Raw genomic sequence first — 8,842 nt, 5'->3', positions numbered from 1 at the left:
AACCACAAAATCAAGAACTTCCGCTCGTCTAGATTTCAGTTTCGTGATGTTTTTGTGTGTGTTTTATGTTGGCAAAATCAGAAACTGACGTTGTGATCATGATTTGGCAGATGTACATGCAGATGCGGAATAGCACCACCCTAGTATATAGTCTACATTCCAACAAACATCCTGTTATGCAATCTTTGTTTTTTCCTTGTTATGAAGTATGGTTGTCGCACCTCATTTAATTTATGGTAAAGTATACACTTATCAGGTTTGACAGACTTAGTGGTTATTTTTCTGAACCATATTATGCTTTGCATAATTGTTCTCAGTCTTAATATTTTAAAAATATTTTAATACATATTTGCACTGGCCATACATGTTATTGAAATTATCTACATGTTGTCATGTCGAGCTCATGTACAATTTTTTTTGGATACAAAAGGTATTAGTATATGATATGTTATGTACTTAGTTGCATCTTCCTTGTGTCCTCATGCCTACGCAAAACTTCTGTTCCAGTAGTTGAGTATCGTATTGGTATGTATTCACATTGATGGTTTCACTAAGAATCTGAAATAAATTTTGGGACATTGAAACATACAACCGAGCCAACCTGTCTCTTCTATTATCTTTAGATTTTAGTTCGGCAACCTACTTGTATGCTTAATTAATCGCACGATGCTATTTAATAGAGCAATGTGAAAATTTACAATTATTTTTGAGTTTAATTCTTATTATATGAATATGAGCCACTTGTCGTGGCAGCACCACTTGAAGTACATGCCTTGCAATAACTAGCATGGTAGCCCGATGTCGCTCTTCTTGTAGGAGATTTGGTTTTACAATTTCTTCTCATGTAATATAATTTTATGCTTATGAAAATGTAAAGCATGTGTTGGCTATTTTATACATTTAGAGAAGAGGTAATATGGATTTTTGTTTCTCAAGAGACGAGTGAAATCATGGGCTTGACAACTAGCGACAACTATTTAATTCTAGTTCATAGTTTATGTTCATGCTTACTGGAGTAATTACGTGAGTTACTAAGTGGCTGATTTAAGTTGGATTGATTTTCTGCGTTCTTTATTTGCGGTGGACATTCTTGGTTTCTGGCATAAGCCTGCTGATATGTATGATATGGCCATTCCTTTTGTTTGTCTCTTATTTTGTTTTTGAGCTCAAGGTTTGTCATATGACTTGTTTTCTGTTTGTTTTTTAAATGTGCTCAGATTTTCTAGTCAGAAGAATAATATTGCTTTGCTTCATCACAAGTGCTTGATAAGGAGAGGCAAGCCTGAGTTGATGAGAGAGGACTTGTGGAGGCCAAGAAGAAATCATAGGAGGCCGAAGCATGCTCTAGAGAGTATCAGTTCTTATAGAAAAGAGTTGGTGCCATGCTATGTTACTGGTTGCATAATTATAATAAGTTACTCGTTACTTGTGCAAAGTGTGGAAAACGGCCATTTTATGAACATGGTGTAATGATATAAAGTTACTAGTTGTTTTTTTGGTTGGCACATCTTATGAACCTGTTGTTTATTGATACTGTTGGGCCCAATATTATCTTGGTTACCTGCCAAATTGTGTTATGAATTTTGGGCCTAAAAGTAAATCTACAAATGGACATAATTATTGGGCTCGACCCATAGTTGTGGCCCAAAAGAAAATCTGGAAACGGGCAAAATTACTGGGCTTATCCCATCAAAACAATTGATATGGACTGGTCCTACATGCCATCCATGTCATAATTTTTGCCACGTCATCATATGTGACATGTGGACATCTCCACGTTAGCTTGGTCACATCAGATCCTACGTCGTCTGGGCTTATTAGTAATGACCATAATTTTGGTCGGGAATTTTATGACCAAGATTTTGGTCATGAGCGTCCTTGACCAAAATTACAGAAAAGGTCAAGTTTGTTCATTCTTGACGGCCAACTGTTGACCTTCTGAATTTGGTCAAAAAAAGGTCAATAATGAAAAACAATGACGAATCAATGACCAACATGGGGAGTCATAATTGACTGTATTTCTTGTAGAGGAGGCTGTCGTTTTAGTTCCATCTTTTATTTTTGGTGGATGCTAACCCTATTGTAGTTAACATGCCTTTCCATGTACTTACACAGGGACATAACGGGCGATGATGCTGGTTGCCATCAAGGTTAGTTGCATCCCATGTTTAAAGTATTCTAAATCATTTGTGCAATTGCAATTAAACTTCTAACATTTACTTGTTTCTTGTAGGTACAAATGTCAGAATCACTGATCCATGCTTCGACCCGGAGGAACACCTCGCATCCACGGCGGCCCACTTGGGCCGGGCTCTTGCCCATATGAAGTGCCTCATCAACTACCCCCCGGGACTTTCCAAGTATGAACTCACCAGTTGAATCTTACCAATACCAGTTGCAATGGCCATGTTTTGTACGGTGGATGTATTAAGCATGTTATAGTAAACACACCTAACCCGTCTTATCTATTTGCCCTACCTTTTTATAGACAACAGGGCCATTTTATGCTCTAACAAGACCTGCCTTGTGATGTTTAACTCTATCAATTTTTTTTCTATCAGTAGTTTAGTACCAATTTAAATGGCTATACGATGGTTTGTAGTGAAACATGCCTGTAGTAGTTAAATATTCTATCCATTTTCTAATCCGTCCCTTTGCTACCATGCTACTCTTTCGCAATGAAGATATAACTAGACATGCTGTCATTTTTTACCATTTGCTATTTTTGGTGGGTGTTAACCTTGTTGTAGTTAACATTGCCTTTCCATGTACTTACACAGGCCTACAATGGGCAATGCCATTGTTTGCCGTCGAGGTTAGCTGCATCCCATGTCTTATACATCATCTGTTCCTAAATATAAATATTTTTAGAGATTCCAATATAGACTACATACATTACTGGAATTCAGTTTTTTGCCGACTGCCAAATCTTTGCCGTCTGCTCGCTGATGGCAAAGAGTGTCTTTGCCGTCAGCTCCCACAAAGCAGACGGCAAAGAACTGGCTGATGGCATAGAATGTCTTTGCCATCAGTCAATTCTTCGTTGTCTGCCGCTGACGGCAAAGATAAGGACAGCAGACGGCAAAGCGTTGGACTTGGCCCACGTGGACGAGAGAATATTAGTTCAAACTGCAGTCGCTTCTTTGTCGTCTGCTAGCGGACGACAAAGCGTCCGAAGGCAGACGACAAAGAGTTTAGACCCTTTGTCGTCCGCCAGCAGACGACAAAGCTTCTTAATTAAGTAACGCCCGTACCGATCCACCCCGACCCTTTGTCTCTCTCTCTGAAACGGCCACTTCTTCTTCCCCTCCTCTCCCCTGACCCTCACCGACGCCACCACTGTCGCGCCGCCGCCATCGGCGCCCCCGGCGCCTCCCGGTGCCCCCACAGCCCCGCCGCCGCCGCCCCACCACCCCGACGGTGCCCCACAGCCCCCCGGTGACGCCGCCCCACCGTCCCAACACCCCCGGCCCCGCCGCCCACGACGCGATAGCCGCCCCTGCCGGAGAGCCCCCACACCCCCACCTCCCATGGGAAATTAACTTGTTGTTATTTAGTTTTTTGAAATTAGATTATTACTACAAAGTTGATTTTTTATTATTTTTGTAGTTGTTGTTGTTATTGTAGGTGTTGTAGTAGTTGTTCTTATTGTAGTTGTTGTAGATGTAAAAAATAAAAAAGAGAAGAAGAACAAGAAGAAGAAGAATAGGAGAAGAAAAAATAAGAAGGAGAAAAAGAAAAAAAAGAGAAGAAGAAGAGAAGAAGAGAAGAAGAAAAAATAAGAAGGAGAAGAAGAGAAAAAAGAAGAAAAGAAGAATAAGTGGAAGAAGAGGATAAAGAAAAGTAGAAATAGAAATAAGAGGAAGAAGAAGAAGAATAGGAGGAGGAATAGGAGAAGAAGAGGAGTAGTAGTAGGAGGAGGAGAAGAAGAAGAAGAAGAGGAGAAGAGGAGAGGAAAGAGGAAAAATGAAAAGAAGAAGAGAAAAAGAAGGAGGAGGAGGAGGAGGAGGAGAAGGAGCCCTCCTTCTTCTCCTTCTTCTCTCCTCCTTCTTATTTTTTAGCTTGTTTAGCTAATTATCCTCCAAAATGACATAATAACTTCAAAATGGCATAAAAACCTTGGTTAGCTCATGAATACTATATTCTTAGCTTGTTTTCCTCTAAAATGACATAACTAGAAATAATTAGCACATTTGTGTTGATCGGGTGGATTTACATGTGACAGTAGTCTCGTCGCTGTGAGGTCTGTTGTGCGAAGACCTCCCCGTGCATTGTACGAGCTTCGCCCCTGCATTCGTGGGTTTGTACAAATGTCATCCCCTCCTCGCCCCTTCATTTACTCTCGGTCGATTTTCGGATGAAACTTGCTTGATTTAGGTAATTAAATTAATTTATCAGTATGCGTGACCAGTATGTGTCTCCCGCTCGAAAGGGTTACAGTTATAAATATGCATGCATTTGCTTATATTTATAACCGTGATTCATTCGAATTGTCCAACATTATCCATGGACAGCCCGAGTATGGGTTGATTGGGCTCGTTTTCCCATATGCTTTGTTTCGAATCCGATGCATAATTTTGTCAGTGCCTCCCTGTTGTTCTCCGTATACACATCCTCTCTATTTATTGCAGAGATGTGTATCAGGAGAACAACGGGTAGGTGCTGCCGAAATTTTGCATTGGATCCGGAGCAGAGCATTGGATCCAGAGCAGAGCATGGGAGCAGAGCAGAGACCTATCTTTACCTATTAGCATGTAGGTTGCATGGACGTAATAAACATGGCAAACTTAATTAATGATTAATATATATGCTAAATTATATTTAAATATATTTCTTGTGTCCTTAGTAGCTAGGCAAGATGAGTGATCGTGCGTGGATGTATACCGGTCACCCTAGTCAGAAAGAGATGACAAAAGAATGGTTTCTAGAAACCAAGGAATTTGTGAAAGCCGCATTTGCAAATGGCCAGGAAAGAAACTATTGCCCCTGTCCTAGATGCGACAATATAAAAAGACGACAAAGGCTGTAATGATTAAACACCTGCAGAGGAGGGGTTTTAAGCCTAATTATACGGTGTGGACATTTCATGGTGAGTCTATACAACGCACCAGAGCTAAGGTGGTCCGTCGTCTCACCGACGAGCATGGTACCGGGATCGAAGACATGGTGCAAGACTTTGACGATGCTCGGGATTCGGAAGATGAGATGGACGAATCTGCAAAGGCCTTCTATGAAATGTTCGAGTCTTCAAAACATCCTCTCCATGAGCACAATGAGCTTTGTCAACTGGATGCAATTGCACAAGTAATGGCTCTGAAGGCTTAGTTGAACTTGGAAACAGAATGCTACGGCGCGATGATGACACTATTTGGACGCTTCTTACCCAAAGGTCATGTCATGCCTGCAAACCTGTACCAGTCGGACAAAATACTTCATGTACTTAAGATGCCCTATGAGAAGATAGATGCATGTGAGAAAGGATGTGTCTTATATAGGAAGGAGTATGCACACTTGGACTATTGTCCCAATTGCGAAAACGGTATGGGTGAGAAGAGGCTGACAAAAATTGCAGTTAGTGTTCTTCGGTATATGCCAGTCGTACCATGGCTTCAACGTCTTTTCATGGTCGAAGAGACAGCTAGACAGATGACATGGCACAAACTGGGCAAAAGAACCGAACTAGATGCGGATGGGAATAATATTGCGGTACACACATTGGATGGGGAAGTGTGGAAACATTTCTATGGATTGCATCAGGATAAAGCGGCATTTCCAAGGAATCCTCGAGTCTGCGTCGCCACGGATGGTTTTAATCCATTCGGCATGACGGCAACCCAATACAGTTGTTGGCTTGTATTTGTCATTCCACTCAATCTCCCCCCCCGGCAGATTATGCAAGGAAAGAACATATTTCTGACGTTGATAATTCCAGGGCCCAATTATCCGGGGAAGAATATGAATATGTACCTACAGCCGCTTAAGGATGAATTGGAAGAAGCTTGGGATAATGGGGTCAAGACATACGATGCCGCTAGAAAACAAAACTTCAAAATGCATGTGTGGTACCTGTACTCTATGCATGACTTGCTGACGTATGCGCTATTCTCTGGATCGTGTGTGCATGGAAGGTTCCCGTGCCCCCAATGCAAGGTAGCTCTTTAGTTTCATTGGTTGTAGGAGGGTCGGAAGTATTTTTGCTTTGAATTGCATAGACAGTTCCTGGATCCTGACCTTCAATTCGGAAAAGACAAGAAGAACTTTACCAAAGGTAAAGTTGTCAAAAACTTGGCACCACCTGCGTTGACAGGCCAACAGATCATGGATCAGTTAAACGCCCTCGAGCCTAATCCAGAGCGTCCAGGGTATTTCAAGGGGTATAATTCAAAACACGCCTAGACTCACAAGCAATGCTTCTGGGATCTGCCTTACTTCAAAGACCTCCTTCTTCCACACAATATCGACATGATGCACACTGAGATGAATATAGGACAGGCTATTTTTGGTACATTGTTCGACATAGATTGGAAGACAAAGGATAATACAGCGAATCTAAAGAGTGGAGCGAGTCTTGAAAAATTAAAAGAGGGGAGCGAGTCAAAATGCACTTGATGTTCCCCGATGGGTATGCAGCGAATCTAAAGAGGGGAGCGAGTCTTGAAAAATTAAAAATCTTTGGTCTCAAGAGTCATGATTGGCACATATGGCTAGAGCGGGTAATACCGGTGATGTTACGTGGCTTTATTCCTGAGAATGAATGGCTAGTACTGGCGGAGCTGAGTATTTCTTCCGTGTTCTTTGTGCGAAAGAATTGTCGCCTGGCATGGTAGATGACATGGAGGAGTTTGCACCGGAATTTTTGTGCAAGTTAGAGAAGATCTTTCCGTCGAGCTTCTTTAATCCAATGCAGCATTTGATTTTACATCTACCGACCGACGCAAGATTGGGTGGGCCCGTGCAAAATCGTTGGTGCTATGCAACTCAGAGGATGCAGAAGACGCTTCGAGCTAAATGTAAAAATAAGTGTAGAATGGAAGCATCGATGGCTGAGGCATTCATTACTGAGGAGGTGGCAAACTTTGTGACAGCACACTACGAAGCAAAAAATCATCATTTGCATAATCCGAAGCCTCGGCACAATGATGCAGACCCTAAAAAAGGTGGGTCCAACCTCAGCCTATTCAAAGGGAAGCTCGCACCAGCCATTGCTTCGAAACCAATAACGTTGGATGTTGAAGAATGGCGAAACATTTCCTTGTATATTTTCAACAACCTAACAGAAGTGCGGCCGTACATCGAGTAAGTTCTCGACACATTTTCCCGTAACTTCTAATTCCTTTGAACTGCTCTTATTCCCGGATATTTCATACATCCGATACATCGCCAAATTCTCGGATGGAGCGGTGATCGAAAATGATTCTGTCGAAGAGTATGAGCTTCTGGCAAAGACATGAGGCGGCTATCCTGGTTTCATCTCTTGGTTCAAACAAACGGTAATTATCAGTAATGGACCATTTCATTTCTTGGTCTAACTTGCGGCTAATGCAACAATCGTTTCGTATTAAACTTGTAGGCTAATTTAGAGTCTATGGACGCCGAATTGAGACAAGCCGCTACTGGTTTTGACTATAAGTTCCGTTCATTTGAGAAATACAACATCAACGGGTATCTCTTTCGTACCTTTGGCAAAGAGGTATTTATGCCCGACCGGAAATCTACAAATTGTGGTGTCTGTGCTATCGGCGAAGGTGTTATCGAGTATTATGGAAGAGTTGAAGCAATTTATGAACTTAAATTCTATGGTGAAAACCCACCGAACGTCGTAGTCTTCAAATGTTATTGGTTCCACCCGTAGGAGACTAGAAGGACTCATGAACATATAGGACTAGTCGAAATCAATCCAAACACCCATTTAGATGTTCCCGATGTCTATATTACGGTTCAACAGGTAACCCAGTTTTCTATCTACCATGGGCATGCCAAACTGATAAGAATCTAGAAGGTTGGTATGTTGTTTATGAAGTGCCGCCACATGTTAGACCACCTCTTCCAAATGAACAAGATTATTAACCTCACATTAACCCACACACATATGATGAAGAATTCTTCCAGGAAACATGTCTTTCCAAGAAAAGTTTCAAGAACCGCCATGCTTCACCCTAGAACATGGAAGTAGACAGCGACAATGAATCCTACTTCACCCCTGAGCCAAACTAGCAGAGCTGGAACTAGAAGAGGTTACTGATGCAGATGACCTGTCAATGCTTGACCGGTTACATAAAGGCCTTCCACAACTTCATGACGTTGAACCCGATGAGCACGTCATTCATGAAACATGTGTGATAGTGATGATGATGATGCATTTATTGATGATGATTATTAGTTTGTAAGATTCACAACTTAAATTATATATGTACATATTATTATTCATGATAGTGATTATGTTGTACTAATTTCTTTTAATCTTTATCATAGTGAGTTTCATTTCAATGGTCATCTTAGCTTGGTCCCTCCGCCGATGCCCATCTTCTCTGTGATTGGCACGGTGAGTTTCATTTCAATGGTCATTATAAACTAATATTAACAAAAGGAGAAGAGGAGAAGAAATAGAAAAAAATACCTTGGTTAGCTCATGAATATTATATTCTTAGCTTGTTTTCCTCTAAAATGACATAATTAGCCCATTTAGCTCCAAAAAGACATAATTAGATAATTTAGCTCCATCAAGAGGAGAAGAGGAGAAGAAATAGGAAAAATGAAAAGAAGTAAGAAGAAGAAGAAGAAGAAGAAGAGAAGAAGAAGGAGTAGGAGGAGTAGGAGAAGAAGGAGGAGAAGGAGCCTTCTC

Source organism: Hordeum vulgare, chromosome 2H, assembly GCF_904849725.1.
Source record: "Hordeum vulgare subsp. vulgare chromosome 2H, MorexV3_pseudomolecules_assembly, whole genome shotgun sequence".
In the NCBI taxonomy this organism is placed as follows: domain Eukaryota; kingdom Viridiplantae; phylum Streptophyta; class Magnoliopsida; order Poales; family Poaceae; genus Hordeum; species Hordeum vulgare.
This window is presented reverse-complemented; position numbering follows the sequence as displayed.